Source organism: Schistocerca gregaria, chromosome 10 (assembly GCF_023897955.1).
Source record: "Schistocerca gregaria isolate iqSchGreg1 chromosome 10, iqSchGreg1.2, whole genome shotgun sequence".
Taxonomy (NCBI): Eukaryota; Metazoa; Arthropoda; class Insecta; order Orthoptera; family Acrididae; genus Schistocerca; species Schistocerca gregaria.
Window position 1 is genome coordinate 35,358,135 of NC_064929.1, and position 22,383 is coordinate 35,380,517.

Sequence of the window (22,383 nt, forward strand, 5' to 3'; positions counted from 1 at the left end):
TTGCTCCCATGGAGGTAAGTGCGCATGGTGACTGTTGTATTGAATCCCGAGGCAATATCTGTGTTTCATCAACACTTTGAAGGTCCTCAGATAACAGATTGTTTACAGATGTGCATCGATAACTACTACTGGTCTTCCAGGAAACGATCAAAACGTAGACTGTTTGAGAATTACTCCCATGGAGGAAAGTACGCATGGGGACTGTTGTATTCAATCCCGAGGAAATTTCTGTGTTTCATCAACACTCTGATGGTCCACAGATTACAGAATGCCTCCAGATGTGCATCTGAAACTACCACTGGTCTTCAAGGGACGATAAAAGCGTAGACTGTTTGAGACATTACTCCCATGGAGGAAAGTGCTTATGGTGACTGTTGTGTTCAATCCCGATGCAATTGCTGTGTTTCATCAACACTCTGATAGTCCACAAATTGCAGATTGTCTCCAGATGTGCATCGGAATCTACTACTGGTCTTCCTGGGAACGATCAAAGCGTAGACTGTTTCAGAGATTATTCCCATGGAGGAATGTGCGCATGGTGAATGTTGCATTCAATCCCGATGCAATGTCTGTGTTTCATCAACAGTCTGATAGTCCACAGATTACAGAATGCCACCAGATGTGCATCGGAAACAACTACTGGTCTTCTGGGGAACGATCAAAGCTTATACTGTTAGAGACATTACTCCCATGGAGGAAAGTGCGCATGGTGACTGCTGTATTCACGTCCGATGCAATTTCTGTGTTTCATCAACACTCTGATAGTCTACAGATTACAGAATGCCTCCAGATGTGCATCGGAAACTACTACTGGTTTTCCGGGAAACGATAAAAGCTTAGACTGTTAGAGACATTACTCCCATGGCGGAAAGTGCGCGTGGTGACTGCTGTATTCAATGCCGATGTAATTTCTGTGTTTCATCAACACTCAGATAGTCCACAGATTACAGAATGCCTCCAGATGTGCATCGGAAACCACTACTGGTCTTCCATGGATTGATCAAAGCGTAGACTGTTAGAGACTTTACTCCCATGGAGGAAAGTGCGCATGGTGACGGTTGTATTCTTTCGCGATGCAATTTCTGTGTTTCATCAACACTCTGATAGTCCACAGATTACAGAATGCCTCCAGATGTGCATCGGAAACTACTACTGGTTTTCCGGGGAACGATAAAAGCTTAGACTGTTAGAGACATTACTCCCAAGGCGGAAAGTGCGCGTGGTGACTGCTGTATTCAATCCCGATGTAATTTCTGTGTTTCATCAACACTCAGATAGTCCACAGATTACAGAATGCCTCCAGATGTGCATCGGAAACCACTACTGGTCTTCCATGGATTGATCAAAGCGTAGACTGTTAGAGACTTTACTCCCATGGAGGAAAGTGCGCATGGTGACGGTTGTATTCTATCGCGATGCAATTTCTGTGTTTCATCAACACTCTGATAGTCCACAGATTACAGAATGCCTCCAGATGTGCATCGGTAACTACTACTGGTCTTACAGGGAACGATCAAAGCGTAGACTGTTTGAGACATTACTCCCATGGAGGAAAGTCCGCATGGTGACTGTTGTATTGAATCCCGAGGCAATTTCTGTGTATCATCAACACTTTGAAGGTCCACAGATTACAGATTGTCTACAGATGTGCATCTATAACTACTACTGGTCTTCCAGGGAACGATCAAAACGTAGACTGTTTGAGAATTACTCCCATGGAGGAAAATGCGCATGGTGACGGTTGTATTCTATCGCGATGCAATTTCTGTGTTTCATCAACACTCTGATAGTCCACAGATTACAGAATGCCTCCAGATGTGCATCTGTAACTACTACAGGTCTTCCAGGGAACGATCAAAACGTAGACTGTTTGAGAATTACTCCCATGGAGGAAAGTGCGCATGGGGACTGTTGTATTCAATCCCGATGCAACTTCTGTGTTTCATCAACACTTTGATAGTCCAAAGATTACGGAATGCCTCCAGATGTGCATCGGAAACTACTACTGGTCTTCCAGGGAACGATCAAAGCGTAGTCTGTTTGAGACATTACTTTTACAGAGGAAAGTGCGCATAGTGACAGTTGTATTCAATCCCGATGCCATTTCTGTGTTTCATCAACGCTCTGATAGTCCACAGATTACATAATGCCTCCAGATGTGCATCGGAAACTACTACTGGATTCCAGGGAACGATCAAAGCGCATACTGTTTGAGACATTACTCCCACGGAGGCAAGTGCGCATGGTGACTGTTGTATTCAATCCCGATGCAATTTCTGTGTTTCATCAACACTCTGATAGTCCACAGATTACAGAATGCCTCCAGATGTGCATCGGAAACTACTTCCAATCTTCCAGGGTACAATCAAAGAATAGATTGTTTGAGACGTTACTCCCATGGAGGAAAGTGCTCATGGTGACTGTTGTATTCAATCCCGACGCAATCTCTCTGTTTCATCAACACTCTAAGAGTCCACAGGTTACAGAATGCGTCCAGATGTGCATCGGAAACTACACTGGTATTCCAGGAAACGATCAAAGCCTAGACTGTTATAGACATTACTCCCATGTAGGAAAGTGCGCATGGTGACTGATGTATTCAATCCCGATGCAATATCTGTGTTTCATCAACATTCGGATAGTCCACACATTACAGAATGCCTCCAGATGTGCATCTGAAACTACTACTAGTCTTCCAGGGATTGATCAAAGCGTAGACTGTTAGAGACTTTACTCCCATGGAGGAAAGGGCGCATGGAGACAGTTGTATTGTATTGCGATGCAATTTCTGTGTTTCATCAACACTCTGATAGTGCACAGATTACAGAAAGCCTCCAGATGTGCATCGGTAACTACTACTGGTCTTCCAGGGAACGATGAAAGCGTAGACTGTTTTGAATCGTTAATCCCATGGAGGAAAGTGCGCATGGTGACTGTTGTATTGAATCCCGAGGCAATATCCGTGTTTCATCAACACTTTGAAGGTCCACAGGTAACAGATTGTTTACAGATGTGCATCGATAACTACTACTGGTCATCCAGGGAACGATCAAAGCGTAGACTGTTACAGACATTACTCCCAAGGGGCAAAGTGCGCATGGTAACTGTTGTATTCAATCCCGATGATATTTCTGTGTTTCATCAACACTCTGTTAGTCCACAGATTACAGAATGCCTCCAGATGTGCATCGGAAACTACTACTGGTCATCCAGGGAACGGTCAAAGCGTAGACTGTTAGAGACATTACTCCCAAGGGGGAAAGTGCGCATGGTATCTGTTGTATTCAATCCCGATGCAATTTCTGTGTTTCATCAACACTCTGATAGTCCACAGATTACTGAATGCCTCCAAATGTGCATCGGAAACTACTACTGGTCTTCCAGGGAAGGATCAAAGCGTAGACTGTTAGAGACATTACTCCCAAAGGGAAAGTGCGCATGGTAACTGTTGTATTCAATCCCGATGCAATTTATGTGTTACATCAACACTTTGATAGTCCACAGATTACAGAATTCCTCCAGATGTGCATCGGAAACTTACACTGGTCTTCCAGGGTACCATCAAAACGTAGACTGTTTGTGACATTTTTAACATGGAGGAAAGTGCGGATGGTGACTGCTGTATTCACGCCCGATGCCATTTCTGTGTTTCATCAGCACTTTGAGGGTCCACAGATTACAGAATGCCTCCAGATGTGCATGGGAAACTACTTCTGGTCTTCCAGGGAACGATCAGAGAATAGACTGTTTGAGACATTACTTCCATGGAGGAACGTGCGCATTGTGCCTGTTGTATTCAATCCCGATGCAATTTCTGTGTTTCATCAACACTCTGATAGTCCACAGACTACAGAATGCCTCCAGATGTGCATCGGAAACTACTACTGGTCTTCCAGGGATTGATCAAAGCGTAGACTTTTAGAGACTTTACTCCCATGGCGGAAAGTGCGAATGGTGACTGTTGTACTGAATCCCGTGGCAATTTCTGTGTTTCATCAACAGTTTGAAGGTCCACAGATTACAGATTGTTTACAGATGTGCATCGATAACTACTACTGGTCTTCCAGGGAACGATCAAAGCGTAGACTGTTTGAGACATTCCTCCCATGGAGGAAAGTGCGCATGGTGACTGTTGTATTGAATCCCGAGGCAATATCTGTGTTTCATCAACACTTTGAAGGTCCACAGATAACAGATTGTTTACAGATGTGCATCGATAACTACTACTGGTCTTCCAGGAAACGATCAAAACGTAGACTGTTTGAGAATTACTCCCATGGAGGAAAGTGCTTATGGTGACTGTTGTATTCAATCCCGATGCAATTGCTGTGTTTCATCAACACTCTGATAGTCCACAAATTGCAGATTGTCTCCAGATGTGCATCGGAATCTACTACTGGTCTTCCTGGGAACGATCAAAGCGTAGACTGTTTCAGAGATTATTCCCATGGAGGAATGTGCGCATGGTGAATGTTGCATTCAATCCCGATGCAATGTCTGTGTTTCATCAACAGTCTGATAGTCCACAGATTACAGAATGCCACCAGATGTGCATCAGAAACAACTACTGGTCTTCCGGGGAACGATCAAAGCTTAGACTGTTAGAGACATTACTCCCATGGAGGAAAGTGCGCATGGTGACTGCTGTATTCACGCCCGATGCAATTTCTGTGTTTCATCAACACTCTGATAGTCTACAGATTACAGAATGCCTCCAGATGTGCATCGGAAACTACTACTGGTTTTCCGGGGAACGATAAAAGCTTAGACTGTTATAGACATTACTCCCATGGAGGAAAGTGCGCGTGGTGACTGCTGTATTCAATCCCGATGTAATTTCTGTGTTTCATCAACACTCAGATAGTCCACAGATTACAGAATAACTCCAGATGAGCATCGGAAACCACTACTGGTCTTCCAGGGATTGATCAAAGCGTAGAATGTTAGAGACTTTACTCCCATGGAGGAAAGTGCGCGTGGTGACGGTTGTATTGTATCGCGATGCAATTTCTGTGTTTCATCAACACTCTGATAGTCCACAGATTACAGAATGCCTCCAGATGTGCATCGGTAACTACTACTGGTCTTCCAGGGAACGATCAAAGCGTAGACTGTTTGAGACATTACTCCCATGGAGGAATGTCCGCATGGTGACTGTTGTATTGAATCCCGAGGCAATTTCTGTGTTTCATCAACACTTTGAAGGTCCACATATTACAGATTGTCTACAGATGTGCATCGATAACTACTACTGGTCTTCCAGGGAACGATCAAAACGTAGACTGTTTGAGAATTACTCCCATGGAGGAAAATGCGCATGGGGACGGTTGTGTTCTATCGCGATGCAATTTCTGTGTTTCATCAACACTTTCATAGTCCAAAGATTACGGAATGCCTCCAGATGTGCATCGGAAACTACTACTGGTCTTCCAGGCAACGATCAAAGCGTAGTCTGTTTGAGACATTACTTTTAAAGAGGAAAGTGCGCATAGTGACAGTTGCATTCAATCCCGATGCCATTTCTGTGTTTCATCAACACTCTGATAGTCCACAGATTACAGAATGCCTCAAGATGTGCATCGGAAACTACTTCCAATCTTCCAGGGTACAATCAAAGAATAGACTGTTTGAGACGTTACTCCCATGGAGGAAAGTGTTCATGGTGACTGTTGTATTCAATCCCGACGCAATTTCTCTGTTTCATCAACACTCTAAGAGTCCACAGGTTACAGAATGCGTCCAGATGTGCATCGGAAACTACTACTGGTATTCCAGGAAACGATCAAAGCGTAGACTGTTTGAGACATTACTCCCATGGAGGAATGTCCGCATGGTGACTGTTGTATTGAATCCCGAGGCAATTTCTGTGTTTCATCAACACTTTGAAGGTCCACATATTACAGATTGTCTACAGATGTGCATCGATAACTACTACTGGTCTTCCAGGGAACGATCAAAACGTAGACTGTTTGAGAATTACTCCCATGGAGGAAAATGCGCATGGGGACGGTTGTGTTCTATCGCGATGCAATTTCTGTGTTTCATCAACACTTTCATAGTCCAAAGATTACGGAATGCCTCCAGATGTGCATCGGAAACTACTACTGGTCTTCCAGGCAACGATCAAAGCGTAGTCTGTTTGAGACATTACTTTTAAAGAGGAAAGTGCGCATAGTGACAGTTGCATTCAATCCCGATGCCATTTCTGTGTTTCATCAACACTCTGATAGTCCACAGATTACAGAATGCCTCAAGATGTGCATCGGAAACTACTTCCAATCTTCCAGGGTACAATCAAAGAATAGACTGTTTGAGACGTTACTCCCATGGAGGAAAGTGTTCATGGTGACTGTTGTATTCAATCCCGACGCAATTTCTCTGTTTCATCAACACTCTAAGAGTCCACAGGTTACAGAATGCGTCCAGATGTGCATCGGAAACTACTACTGGTATTCCAGGAAACGATCAAAGCGTAGACTGTTAGAGACATTACTCCCATGTAGAAAGTGCGCATGGTGACTGATGTATTCAATCCCGATGCAATATCTGTGTTTCATCAACACTCGGATAGTCCACACATTACAGAATGCCTCCAGATGTGCATCGGAAACTACTACTGGTCTTCCAGGGATTGATCAAAGCGTAGACTGTTAGAGACTTTACTCCCATGGAGGAAAGGGCGCATGGTGACGGTTGTATTGTATCGCGATGCAATTTCTGTGTTTCATCAACACTCTGATAGTGCACAGATTACAGAAATCCTCCAGATGTGCATCGGTAACTGCTACTGGTCTTCCAGGCAACGATCAAAGCGTAGTCTGTTTGAGACATTACTTTTAAAGAGGAAAGTGCGCATAGTGACAGTTGCATTCAATCCCGATGCCATTTCTGTGTTTCATCAACACTCTGATAGTCCACAGATTACAGAATGCCTCCAGATGTGCATCGGAAACTACTACTGGTCTTCCAGGGAACGATCAAAGCGTAGACTGTTTCAGAGATTATTCCCATGGAGGAATGTGCGCATGGTGAATGTTGCATTCAATCCCGATGCAATGTCTGTGTTTCATCAACAGTCTGATAGTCCACAGATTACAGAATGCCTCCAGATGTGCATCGGAAGCTACTACTGGTATTCCAGGAAACGATCAAAGCGTAGAATGTTATAGACATTACTCCCATGTAGGAAAGAGCGCATGTTGACTGATGTATTCAATCCCGATGCAATATCTGTGTTTCATCAACACTCGGATAGTCCACACATTACAGAATGCCTCCAGATGTGCATCGGAAACTACTACTGGTCTTCCAGGGATTGATCAAAGCGTAGACTGTTAGAGACTTTACTCCCATGGAGGAAAGGGCGCATGGTGACGGTTGTATTGTATCGCGATGCAATTTCTGTGTTTCATCAACACTCTGATAGTGCACAGATTACAGAAATCCTCCAGATGTGCATCGGTAACTACTACTGGTCTTCCAGGGAACCATCAAAGCGTAGACTGTTTGAGACATTACTCCCATGGAGGAAAGTGCGCATGGGGACTGTTGTATTCAATCCCGAGGCAATTTCTGTGTTTCATCAACACTCTGATAGTCCACAGATTACAGAATGCCTCCAAATGTGCATCGGAAACTACTACTGGGCATCCAGGGAACAATCAAAGCGTAGACTGTTAGAGACATTACTCCTAAGGGGGAAAGTGCGCATGGTAACTGTTGTATTCAATCCCGATGCAATTTATGTGTTTCATCAACACTCTGATAGTCCACAGATTACAGAATGCCTCCAGATGTGCATCGGAAACTACTACTGGTCTTCCTGGGAACGATCAAAGCGTAGACTGTCTGAGACAATACTCCCATGGAGGAAAGTGCGCATGGTGACTGTTGTTTTCAATTCCGATGCAATATCTGTGTTTCATCGACACTCTGATAGTCCACAGATTACAGAATGCCTCCAGATGTGCATCGGAAACTACTTCCACTCATCCAGGGTACGATCAAAGAATAGACTGTTTGAGACATTACTCCCATGGAGGAAAATGCTCATGGTGACTGTTGTATTCAATCCCGATCCAATTTCTGTGTTTCATCAACACTCTGATAGTCCACAAATTGCAGATTGTCTCCAGATGTGCATCGGAATCTACTACTGGTCTTCCTGGGAACGATGAAAGCGTTGACTGTTTCAGACATTTTCCTATGGAGGAATGTGCGCATGGTGACTGTTGTATTCAATCCCGAAGCAATTTCTGTGTTTCATCAATATTCTGATAGTCCACAGAATACAGAATACCTACAGATGTGCATCGGAAACTACTACAGGTCTTCCAGGGAACGATCAAAGCCTAGACTGTTTGAGACATTACTCCCATGGAGGAAATTGCTCATGGTGACTGTTGTATTCAATCCCGATGCAATTTCTCTGCTTCATCAACACTCTGAGAGTCCACAGATTACAGAATGCCCCGAGATGTGCATCGGAAACTACCACTGGTATTCCAGGAAACGATCAATGCGTAGACTGTTAGAGACATTACTCCCATGGAGGAAAGTGCGCATGGTGGCTGATGTATTCACGCCCGATGCAATTTCTGTGTTTCATCAACACTTTGAAGGTCCACAGATTACAGAATGCCTCCAGATGTGCATCGGAAGCTACTACTGGTCTTCCAGGGAACGATCAAAGGGTAGACTGTTAGAGACATTAATCCAAAGGAGGAAAGTGCGCATGATAACTGTTGTATTCAATCCCGGTGAAATTTCTGTGTTTCATCAACACTTTGATAGTCCACAGATTACAGAATTCCTCCAGATGTGCATCGGAAACTTACACTGGTCTTCCAGGGAACGATCAAAGCGTAGACTGTTAGAGACATTACTCCCATGGAGGAAAGTGCGCATGGTGACTGCTGCATTCAATCAGGATGTAATTTCTGTGTTTCATCAACACTCAGATAGTCCACAGATTACAGAATGCCTCCAGATGTGCATCGGAAACTACTACTGGTCTTCCAGGGATTGATCAAAGCGTAGACTGTTAGAGACTTTTCTCCCATGGAGGAAAGTGCGGATGGTGACTGTTGCATTCTATCGCGATGCAATTTCTGTGTTTCATCAACACTCTGATAGTCCACAGATTACAGAATGCCTCCAGATGTGCATCGGTAACTACTACTGGTCTTCCAGGGAACGATCAAAGCGTAGACTGTTTGAGACATTACCCCCATGGAGGAATGTGCGCATGGTGACTGTTGTATTGAATCCCGAGGCAATTTCTGTGTTTCATCAGCACTTTGAAGTTCCACAGATAACAGAATGCCTCCAGATGTGCATCGGAAACTACTTCTGGTCTTCAAGGGAAAGATCAAAGAATAGACTGTTTGAGACATTACTCCCATGGAGGTACGTGCGCATGGTGCCTGATGTTTTCAATCCCGATGCAATTTCTGTGTTTCATTAACACTTTGATAGTCCACAGATTACAGAATGCCTCCAGATGTGCATCGGAAACTACTACTGGTCTTCCGGGGAACGATAAAAGCTTAGACTTTTGAGACATAACTCCCATGGAGGAAAGTGCGCATGGTGACTGCTGTATTCAATCCCGATGTAATTTCTGTGTTTCATCAACACTCAGATAGTCCACAGATTACAGAATGCCTCCTGATGTGCATCGGTAACTACTACTCGTCTTCCAGGGAACGATCAAAGCGTAGTCTGTTTGAGACATTACTTTTACGGAGGAAAGTGCGCATAGTGACAGTTGTATTCAATCCCGATGCAATTTCTGTGTTTCATTAACACTCTGATAGTCCACAGATTACATAATGCCTCCAGATGTGCGTCGGAAACTACTACTGGATTCCAGGGAACGATCAAAGCGCATACTGTTTGAGACATTACTCCCATGGAGGCAAGTGCGCATGGCGACTGTTGTATTCAATCCCGATGCATTTTCTGTGTTTCTTCAACTCTCTGATAGTCCACAGATTTCAGAATGCCTACTGATGTGCATCGGAAACTACTACTGGTCTTCCTGGGAACATTCAAAGCGTAGACTGTCTGAGACAATACTCCCATGGAGGAAAGTGCGCATGGTGACTCTTGTATTCAATCCCGATGCAATTTCTGTGTTTCATCAACACTCTGATAGTCCACAGATTACAGAATGCCTCCAGATGTGCATCGGAAGCTACTTCCAATCTTCCAGGGTACGATCAAAGAATAGACTGTTTGAGACATTACTCAAATGCAGGAAAGTGCGCATAGTGACTTTTGTGTTCAATCCAGATGCAATTTCTGTGTTTCATCAATATTCCGATAGTCCACAGAATACAGAATGCCTACAGATGTGCATCGGAAACTACTACTGGTCATCCAGGGAACGATCAAAGTGTAGACTGTTTGAGACGTTACTCCCATGGAGGAAAGTGCTCATGGTGACTGTTGTATTCAATCCCAATCCAATTTCTGTGTTTCATCAACACTCAGATAGTCCACAGATTACAGGATGCCTCCAGATGTGCATCGGAAACCACTACTGGTCTTCCAGGGATTGATCAAAGCATTAACTGTTTGAGACATAACTCCCATGGAGGAAAGTCCGCATGGTGACTGTTGTACTGAATCCCGAGGCAATTTCTGTGATTCATCAACACTTTGAAGGTCCACAGATTACAGATTGTCTACAGATGTGCATCGATAACTACTACTGGTCTTCCAAGGAACGATCAAAACGTAGACTGTTTGAGAATTACTCCCATGGAGGAAAATGCGCATGGTGACGGTTGTATTCTATCGCGATGCAATTTCTGTGTTTCATCAACACTCTGATAGTCCACAGATTACAGAATGCCTCCAGATGTGCATCGGTAACTACTACTGGTCTTCCAGGGAACGAGCAAAACGTAGACTACTTGAGAATTACTCCCATGGAGGAAAGTGCGCATGGGGACTGTTGTATTCTATCGCGATGCAATTTCTGTGTTTCATCAACACTCTGATAGTCCACAGATTACAGAATGCCTCAAGATGTGCATCGGAAACTACTACTGGTCTTCCAGGGAACGATCAAAGCGTAGTCTGCTTGAGACATTACTTTTACAGAGGAAAGTGCGCATAGTGACAGTTGTATTCAATCCCGATGCCATTTCTGTGATTCATCAACTCTCTGATAGTCCACAGATTACATAATGCCTCCAGATGTGCATCGGAAACTACTACTGGATTCCAGGGAACGATCAAAGCGCATACTGTTTGAGACATTACTCCCATGGAGGCAAGTGCGCATGGTGACTGTTGTTTTCAATTCCGATGCAATATCTGTGTTTCATCAACACTCTGATAGTCCACAGATTACAGAATGCCTCCAGATGTGCATCGGAAACTACTTCCACTCATCCAGGGTACGATCAAAGAATAGACTGTTTGAGACATTACTCCCATGGAGGAAAATGCTCATGGTGACTGTTGTATTCAATCCCGATGCAATTTCTGTGTTTCATCAACACTCTGATAGTCCACAAATTGCAGATTGTCTCCAGATGTGCATCGGAATCTACTACTGGTCTTCCTGGGAACGATGAAAGCGTAGACTGTTTCAGACATTTTCCTATGGAGGAATGTGCGCATGGTGACTGTTGTATTCAATCCCGAAGCAATTTCTTTGTTTCATCAATATTCTGATAGTCCACAGAATACAGAATACCTACAGATGTGCATCGGAAACTACTACAGGTCTTCCAGGGAACGATCAAAGCCTAGACTGTTTGAGACATTACTCCCATGGAGGAAATTGCTCATGGTGACTGTTGTATTCAATCCCGATGCAATTTCTCTGCTTCATCAACACTCTGAGAGTCCACAGATTACAGAATGCCCCTAGATGTGCATCGGAAACTACCACTGGTATTCCAGGAAACGATCAATGCGTAGACTGTTAGAGACATTACTCCCATGGAGGAAAGTGCGCATGGTGGCTGATGTATTCACGCCCGATGCAATTTCTGTGTTTCATCAACACTTTGAAGGTCCACAGATTACAGAATGCCTCCAGATGTGCATCGGAAACTACTACTGGTCTTCCAGGGAACGATCAAAGGGTAGACTGTTAGAGACATTAATCCAAAGGAGGAAAGTGCGCATGATAACTGTTGTATTCAATCCCGATGAAATTTCTGTGTTTCATCAACACTTTGATAGTCCACAGATTACAGAATTCCTCCAGATGTGCATCGGAAACTTACACTGGTCTTCCAGGGAACGATCAAAGCGTAGACTGTTAGAGACATTACTCCCATGGAGGAAAGTGCGCATGGTGACTGCTGCATTCAATCAGGATGTAATTTCTGTGTTTCATCAACACTCAGATAGTCCACAGATTACAGAATGCCTCCAGATGTGCATCGGAAACTACTACTGGTCTTCCAGGGATTGATCAAAGCGTAGACTGTTAGAGACTTTTCTCCCATGGAGGAAAGTGCGGATGGTGACTGTTGCATTCTATCGCGATGCAATTTCTGTGTTTCATCAACACTCTGATAGTCCACAGATTACAGAATGCCTCCAGATGTGCATCGGTAACTACTACTGGTCTTCCAGGGAACGATCAAAGCGTAGACTGTTTGAGACATTACTCCCATGGAGGAATGTGCGCATGGTGACTGTTGTATTGAATCCCGAGGCAATTTCTGTGTTTCATCAGCACTTTGAAGTTCCACAGATAACAGAATGCCTCCAGATGTGCATCGGAAACTACTTCTGGTCTTCAAGGGAAAGATCAAAGAATAGACTGTTTGAGACATTACTCCCATGGAGGTACGTGCGCATGGTGCCTGATGTTTTCAATCCCGATGCAATTTCTGTGTTTCATTAACACTTTGATAGTCCACAGATTACAGAATGCCTCCAGATGTGCATCGGAAACTACTACTGGTCTTCCGGGGAACGATAAAAGCTTAGACTTTTGAGACATAACTCCCATGGAGGAAAGTGCGCATGGTGACTGCTGTATTCAATCCCGATGTAATTTCTGTGTTTCATCAACACTCAGATAGTCCACAGATTACAGAATGCCTCCTGATGTGCATCGGTAACTACTACTCGTCTTCCAGGGAACGATCAAAGCGTAGTCTGTTTGAGACATTACTCCCATGGAGGCAAGTGCGCATGGCGACTGTTGTATTCAATCCCGATGCCATTTCTGTGCTTCATCAACTCTCTGATAGTCCACAGATTACATAATGCCTCCAGATGTGCATCGGAAACTACTACTGGATTCCAGGGAACGATCAAAGCGCATACTGTTTGAGACATTACTCCCATGGAGGCAAGTTCGCATGGTGACTGTTGTATTCAATCCCGATGCAATTTCTCTGTTTCATCAACACTCTGATAGTCCACAGATTACAGAATGCCTCCAGATGTGCATCAAAAACTACCTCCAATCTTCCAGGGTACAATCAAAGAATTGACTGTTTGAGACGTTACTCCCATGGAGGAAAGTGCTCATGGTGACTGTTGTTTTCAATCCCGACGCAATTTCTCTGTTTCATCAACACTCTGAGAGTCCACAGGTTACAGAATGCGTCCAGATGTGCATCGGAAACTACTACTGGTATTCCAGGAAACGATCAAAGCGTAGAATGTTATAGACATTACTCCCATGTAGGAAAGTGCGCATGGTGACTGATGTATTCAATCCCGATGCAATATCTGTGTTTCATCAACACTCGGATAGTCCACACATTACAGAATGCCTCCAGATGTGCATCGGAAACTACTACTGGTCTTCCAGGGATTGATCAAAGCGTAGACTGTTAGAGACTTTACTCCCATGGAGGAAAGGGCGCATGGTGACGGTTGTATTGTATCGCGATGCAATTTCTGTGTTTCATCAACACTCTGATAGTGCACAGATTACAGAAATCCTCCAGATGTGCATCGGTAACTACTACTGGTCTTCCAGGGAACGATCAAAGCGTAGACTGTTTGAGACATTACTCCCATGGAGGAAAGTGCGCATGGGGACTGTTGTATTCAATCCCGAGGCAATTTCTGTGTTTCATCAACACTCTGATAGTCCACAGATTACAGAATGCCTCCAAATGTGCATCGGAAACTACTACTGGGCATCCAGGGAACAATCAAAGCGTAGACTGTTAGAGACATTACTCCTAAGGGGGAAAGTGCGCATGGTAACTGTTGTATTCAATCCCGATGCAATTTATGTGTTTCATCAACACTTTGATAGTCCACAGATTACAGAATTCCTCCAGACGTGCATCGGAAACTTACACTGGTCTTCCAGGGAACGATCAAAGCGTAGACTGTTTGAGACATTTTTAACATGGAGGAAAGTGCGGATGGTGACTGTTGTATTCAATCCCGATGCAATTTCTGTGTTTCATCAGCACTTTGAAGTTCCACAGATTACAGAATGCCTCCAGATGTGCATCGGATACCACTTCTGGTCTTCCTGGGAACGATCAAAGAATAGACTGTTTGAGACATTACTCCCATGGAGGAACGTGCGCATGGTGCCTGTTGTATTCAATCCCGATGCAAATTCTGTGTTTCATCAACACTCTGATAGTCCACAGATTACAGAATGTCTCCAGATGTGCATCGGAAACTACTACTGGTCTTCCTGGGAACGATCAAAGCGTAGACTGTCTGAGACAATACTCCCATGGAGGAAAGTGCGCATGGTGACTGTTGTTTTCAATTCCGATGCAATATCTGTGTTTCATCATCACTCTGATAGCCCACAGATTACAGAATGCCTCCAGATGTGCATCGGAAACTACTTCCACTCATCCAGGGTACGATCAAAGAATAGACTGTTTGAGACATTACTCCCATGGAGGAAAGTGCTCATGGTGACTGTTGTATTCAATCCCGATGCAATTTCTGTGTTTCATCAACACTCTGATAGTCCACAAATTGCAGATTGTCTCCAGATGTGCATCGGAATCTACTACTGGTCTTCCTGGGAACGATGAAAGCGTAGACTGTTTCAGACATTTTCCCATGGAGGAATGTGCGCATGGTGACTGTTGTATTCAATCCCGAAGCAATTTCTGTGTTTCATCAATATTCTGATAGTCCACAGAATACAGAATACCTACAGATGTGCATCGGAAACTACTACAGGTCTTCCAGGGAACGATCAAAGCGTAGACTGTTTGAGACATTACTCCCATGGAGGAAATTGCTCATGGTGACTGTTGTATTCAATCCCGATGCAATTTCTCTGCTTCATCAACACTCTGAGAGTCCACAGATTACAGAATGCCCCTAGATGTGCATCGGAAACTACCACTGGTATTCCAGGAAACGATCAATGCGTAGACTGTTAGAGACATTACTCCCATGGAGGAAAGTGCGCATGGTGGCTGATGTATTCACGCCCGATGCAATTTCTGTGTTTCATCAACACTTTGAAGGTCCACAGATTACAGAATGCCTCCAGATGTGCATCGGAAACTACTACTGGTCTTCCAGGGAACGATCAAAGGGTAGACTGTTAGAGACATTAATCCAAAGGAGGAAAGTGCGCATGATAACTGTTGTATTCAATCCCGATGAAATTTCTGTGTTTCATCAACACTTTGATAGTCCACAGATTACAGAATTCCTCCAGATGTGCATCGGAAACTTACACTGGTCTTCCAGGAAACGATCAAATCGTAGACTGTTAGAGACATTACTCCCATGGAGGAAAGTGCGCATGGTGACTGCTGCATTCAATCAGGATGTAATTTCTGTGTTTCATCAACACTCAGATAGTCCACAGATTACAGAATGCCTCCAGATGTGCATCGGAAACTACTACTGGTCTTCCAGGGATTGATCAAAGCGTAGACTGTTAGAGACTTTTCTCCCATGGAGGAAAGTGCGGATGGTGACTGTTGCATTCTATCGCGATGCAATTTCTGTGTTTCATCAACACTCTGATAGTCCACAGATTACAGAATGCCTCCAGATGTGCATCGGTAACTACTACTGGTCTTCCAGGGAACGATCAAAGCGTAGACTGTTTGAGACATTACTCCCATGGAGGAATGTGCGCATGGTGACTGTTGTATTGAATCCCGAGGCAATTTCTGTGTTTCATCAGCACTTTGAAGTTCCACAGATAACAGAATGCCTCCAGATGTGCATCGGAAACTACTTCTGGTCTTCAAGGGAAAGATCAAAGAATAGACTGTTTGAGGCATTACTCCCATGGAGGTACGTGCGCATGGTGCCTGATGTTTTCAATCCCGATGCAATTTCTGTGTTTCATTAACACTTTGATAGTCCACAGATTACAGAATGCCTCCTGATGTGCATCGGTAACTACTACTCGTCTTCCAGGGAACGATCAAAGCGTAGTCTGTTTGAGACATTACTTTTACGGAGGAAAGTGCGCATAGTGACAGTTGTATTCAATCCCGATGCAATTTCTGTGTTTCATTAACACTCTGATAGTCCACAGATTACATAATGCCTCCAGATGTGCGTCGGAAACTACTACTGGATTCCAGGGAACGATCAAAGCGCATACTGTTTGAGACATTACTCCCATGGAGGCAAGTGCGCATGGCGACTGTTGTATTCAATCCCGATGCATTTTCTGTGTTTCTTCAACACTCTGATAGTCCACAGATTACAGAATGCCTACTGATGTGCATCGGAAACTACTACTGGTCTTCCTGGGAACATTCAAAGCGTAGACTGTCTGAGACAATACTCCCATGGAGGAAAGTGCGCATGGTGACTCTTGTATTCAATCCCGATGCAAATTCTGTGTTTCATCTACACTCTGATAGTCCACAGATTACAGAATGCCTCCAGATGTGCATCGGAAGCTACTTCCAATCTTCCAGGGTACGATCAAAGAATAGACTGTTTGAGACATTACTCCCATGCAGGAAAGTGCGCATAGTGACTTTTGTGTTCAATCCAGATGCAATTTCTGTGTTTCATCAATATTCCGATAGTCCACAGAATACAGAATGCCTACAGATGTGCATCGGAAACTACTACTGGTCTTCCAGGGAACGATCAAAGTGTAGACTGTTTGAGACGTTACTCCCATGGAGGAAAGTGCTCATGGTGACTGTTGTATTCAATCCCAATCCAATTTCTCTGTTTCATCAACACTCTGATAGTCCACAGATTACAGAATGCCTTCAGATGTGCATCGGAAACTACTACTGGTCTTCCAGGGAACGATCAAAGCGTAGACTATTTGAGACATTACTCCCATAGAGGAAAGTGCGGATGGTGGCTGTTGTATTCAATCCCGATGCAATGTTTGTGTTTCATCAACACTCTGATAGTCCACAGATTACAGAATGCCTACAGATGTGCATCGGAAGCTACTACTGGTCCTCCAGGGAAAGATCAAAGGGTAGACTGTTAGAGACATTACTCCCAAGGTGGAAAGTGCGCATGATAACTGTTGTATTCAATCCCGATGCAATTTCTGTGTTTCATCAACACTTTGAAGGTCCACAGATTACAGATTGTCTACAGATGTGCATCGATAACTACTACTGGTCTTCCAGGGAACGATCAAAACGTAGACTGTTTGAGAATTACTACCATGGAGGAAAGTGCGCATGGTTACTGTTGTATTCAATCCCGATGCAATTTCTGTGTTTCATCAACGCTCTGATAGTCCACAGATTACAGAATGCCTCCAGATGTGCATCGGAAACTACTACTGGTTTCCAGGGAACGATCAAAGCGTAGACTGTTTGAGACATAACTCCCATGGAGGAAAGTGCGCATGGTGACTGTTGTATTCAATCCCGATACATTTTCTGTGTTTCATCAACACTCTGATAGTCCACAGATTACAGAATGCCTCCAGATGTACATCGGAAACTACTACTGGTCTTCCTGGGAACGATCAAAGCGTAGAATGTCTGAGACAATACACCCACGGATGAAAGTGCGCATGGTGACTGTTGTATTCAATCCCGATGCAATTTCTGTGTTTCATCAACACTCTGATAGTCCACAGATTACAGAATGCCTCCAGATGTGCATCGGAAACTACTTCCAATCTTCCAGGGTACGATCAAAGAGTAGATTGATTGAGACATTACTCTCATGGAGGAAAGTGCGCATGGTGCCTGTTGTATTCAATCCCGATGCAATTTCTGAGTTTCATCAAAAGTCTGATAGTCCAGAGATTACAGAATGCCTCCAGATGTGCCTCGGAAACTACTTCTGGTCTTCCAGGGAACGATCAAAGAATAGACTGTTTGAGACATTACTCCCATGGAGGAACGTGCGCATGGTGCCTGTTGTATTCAATCCCGATCCAATTTCTGTGTTTCATCAACACTCTGATAGTCCACAGATAACAGAATGCCTCAAGATGTGCATCGGAAACTCCTACTGGTCTTCCAGGGATCGATAAAAGCTTAGACTGTTAGAGACATTACTCCCATGGAGGAAAGTGCGCATGGTGCCTGTTGTATTGTATCGCGATGCAATTTCTGTGTTTCATCAACACTCTGATAGTCCAGAGATTACAGAATGACTCCAGATGTGCATCGGTAACTACTACTGGTCTTCCAGGGAACGATCAAAGCGTAGACTGTTTGGGACATTACTCCCATTGAGGAAAGTGCGCATGGTGACTGTTGTATTGAAGCCCGAGTCAATTTCTGTGTTTCATCAACACTTTGAAGTCCCACAGATTACAGAATGCCACCAGATGTGCATCGGAAACTACTTCTGGTCTTCGAGGGAACGATCAATGAATAGACCGTTTGAGACATTACTCCCATGGAGGAACGTGCGCATGGTGACTGTTGTATTCAATCCCGATGCAATTTCTGTGTTTCATCAACACTCTGATAGTCCACAGATTACAGAATGCCTCCAGATGTGCATCGGAAACTACTACTGGTCTTCCGGGGAACGATAAAAGCTTAGACTGTTAGAGACATTACTCCCATGGAGGAAAGTGCGCATGGTGACTGCTGTATTCAATCCCGATGTAATATCTGTGTTTCATCAACACTCAGAAAGTCCACAGAATACAGATTGCCTCCAGATGAGCATCAGAAACTACTACTGGTTTTCCAGGGATTGATCAAAGCGTAGACTGTTAGAGACTTTACTCCCATGGAGGAAAGTGCGCATGGTGACTGTTGTATTCTATCGCGATGCAATTTCTGTGTTTCATCAACACTCTGATAGTCCACAGATTACAGAATGACTCCAGATGTGCATCGGTAACTACTACTGGTCTTCCAGGGAACGATCAAAGCGTAGACTGTTTGAGACATTACTCCCATGGAGGAAAGTGCGCATGGTGACTGTTGTATTGAATCACGAGGCAATTTCCGTGTTTCATCAGCACTTTGAAGTAACACAGATTACAGAATGCCTCCAGATGTGCATCGGAAACTACTTCTGGTCTTCCAGGGAACGATCAAAGAATAGACTGTTTGAGACATTACTCCCATGGAGGAACGTGCGCATGGTGACTGATGTATTCAATCCCGATGCAATTTCTGTGTTTCATCAACACTCTGATAGTCCACAGATTACAGAATGCCTCCAGATGTGCATCGGAAACTACTACTGGTCTTTCGGGGAACGATAAAATCTTAGACTGTTAGAGACATTACTCCCATGGAGGAACGTGCGCATGGTGACTGATGTATTCAATCCCGATGCAATTTCTGTGTTTCATCAACACTCTGATAGTCCACAGATTACAGAATGCCTCCAGATGTCCATCGGAAACTACTTCCAATCTTCCAGGGTACGATCAAAGAATAGACTGTTTGAGACATTACTCCCATGGAGGAAATTGCGCATGGTGCCTGTTGTATTCAATCCCGATGCAATTTCTGAGGTTCATCAACAGTCTGATAGTCCAGAGATTACAGAATGCCTCCAGATGTGCATGGGAAACTACTACTGGTCTTCCAGGGAACGATAAAAGCTTAGACTGTTAGAGACATTACTCCCATGGAGGAAAGTGCGCATGGTGACTGCTGTATTCAATCCCGATGTAATTTCTGTGTTTCATCAACACTCAGATAGTCCACAGATTACAGAATGCCTCCAGATGTGCATCGGAAACTACTACTAGTCTTCCAGGGAATGATCAAATTGTAGACTGTTAGAGACTTTACTCACATGGAGGAAAGTGCGCATGGTGACTGCTGTATTCTATCCCAATGCAATTTCTGTGTTTCATCAACACTCTGATAGTCCACAGATTACAGAATGCCTCCAGATGTGCATCGGAAACTACTACTGGTCTTCCAGGGAATGATCAAATTGTAGACTGTTAGAGACTTTACTCCCATGCAGGAAAGTGCGCATGGTGACTGTTGTGTTCAAACCAGATGCAATTTCTGTGTTTCATCAAAATTCAGATAGTCCACAGAATACAGAATGCCTACAGATGTGCATCGGAAACTACTACTGGTCTTCAATTGAATGATCAAAGTGTAGACTGTTTGAGACGTTACTCCCATGGAGGAAAGTGCTCATGGTGACTGTTGTATTCAATCCCGATGCAATTTCTCTGTTTCATCAACACTCTGAGAGTCCACAGATTACAGAATGCCTCCAGATGTGCATCGGAAACTACTACTGGTATTCCAGGAAACGATCAAAGCGTAGACTGTTAGAGACATTACTCCCATGGAGGAAAGTGCGCATGGTGACTGCTGAATTCAGTCCCGATGCAATATCTGTGTTTCATCAACACTATGATAGTCCACAGATTACAGAATGCCTCCAGATGTGCATCGGAAACTACCACAGGTCTTCAAGGGACGATCAAAGCGTAGACAGTTTGAGACATTACTCCCATGGAGGAAAGTCCTCATGGTGACTGTTGTATTGAATCCCGATGCAAGTTCTGTGTTTCATCAACACTCTGATAGTCCACAAATTGCAGATTGTCTCCAGATGTGCATCGGAATCTACTACTGGTCTTCCTGGGAACGATCGAAGCGTAGTCTGTTTCAGACATTATTCCCATGGAGGAATGTGCGCATGGTGACTGTTGTATTCAATCATGATGAAATGTCTGTGTTTCATCAACAGTCTGATAGTCCACAGATTACAGAATGCCTACAGATGTGCATCGGAAACTACTACTGGTCTTACAGGGAACGAGCAAAGCGTAGACTGTTTGAGACATTACTCCCATGCAGGAAAGTGCGCATGGTTACTGTTGTGTTCAATCCCGATCCAATTTCTGTGTTTCATCAATATTCTGATTGTCCACTGAATACAGAATACCTACAGATGTGCATCGGAAACAACTACTGGTCTTCCAGGGAACGATCAAATCGTAGTCTGTTTGAGACATTACTTTTACGGAGGAAAGTGCGCATAGTGACTGTTGTATTCAATCCCGATGCAATTTCTGTGTTTCATCAACGCTCTGATAGTCCACAGATTACATAATGCCTCCAGATGTGCATCGGAAACTACTACTGGATTCCGGGGAACGATCAGAGCGCATACTGTTTGAGACATTACTCCCATGGAGGCAAGTGCGCATGGTGACAGTTGTATTCAATCCCGATGCATTTTCTGTGTTTCATCATCACTCTGATAGTGCACAGATTACAGAATGCCTCCAGATGTGCATCGGAAACTACTTCCAATCTTCCAGGGTACGATCAAAGAATAGACTGTTTGAGACATTACTCACATGGAGGAAAGTGCGCATGGTGCCTGTTGTATTCAATCCCGTTGCAATTTCTGTGTTTCATCAACGCTCTGATAGTCCACAGATTACATAATGACTCCAGATGTGCATCGGAAACTACTACTGGTCTTCCAGGGAACGATCAAAGAATAGACTGTTTGAGACATTACTCCCATGGAGGAACGTGCGCATGGTGCCTGTTGTATTCGATCTCGATGCAATTTCTGTGTTTCATCAACACTCTGATAGTCCACAGATTACAGAATGCCTCCAGATGTGCCTCGGAAACTACTACTGGTCTTCCGGGGAACGATAAAAGCTTAGACTGTTAGAGACATTACTCCCATGGAGGAAAGTGCGCATGGTGACTGCTGTATTCAATCCTGTTGTAATTTCTGTGTTCATCAACACTCAGATAGTTCACAGATTACAGAATGCCTCCAGATGTGCATCGGAAACTACTACTGGTCTTCCAGGGATTGATCAAATCGTAGACTGTTAGAGACTTTACTCCCATGGAGGAAAGTGCGCATGGTGACGGTTGTATTTTATCGCGATGCAATTTCTGTGTTTCATCGACACTCTGATAGTCCACAGATTACAGAATGCCTCCAGATGTGCATCGGTAACTACTACTGGTCTTCCAGGGAACGATCAAAGCGTAGACTGTTTGGGACATTACTCCT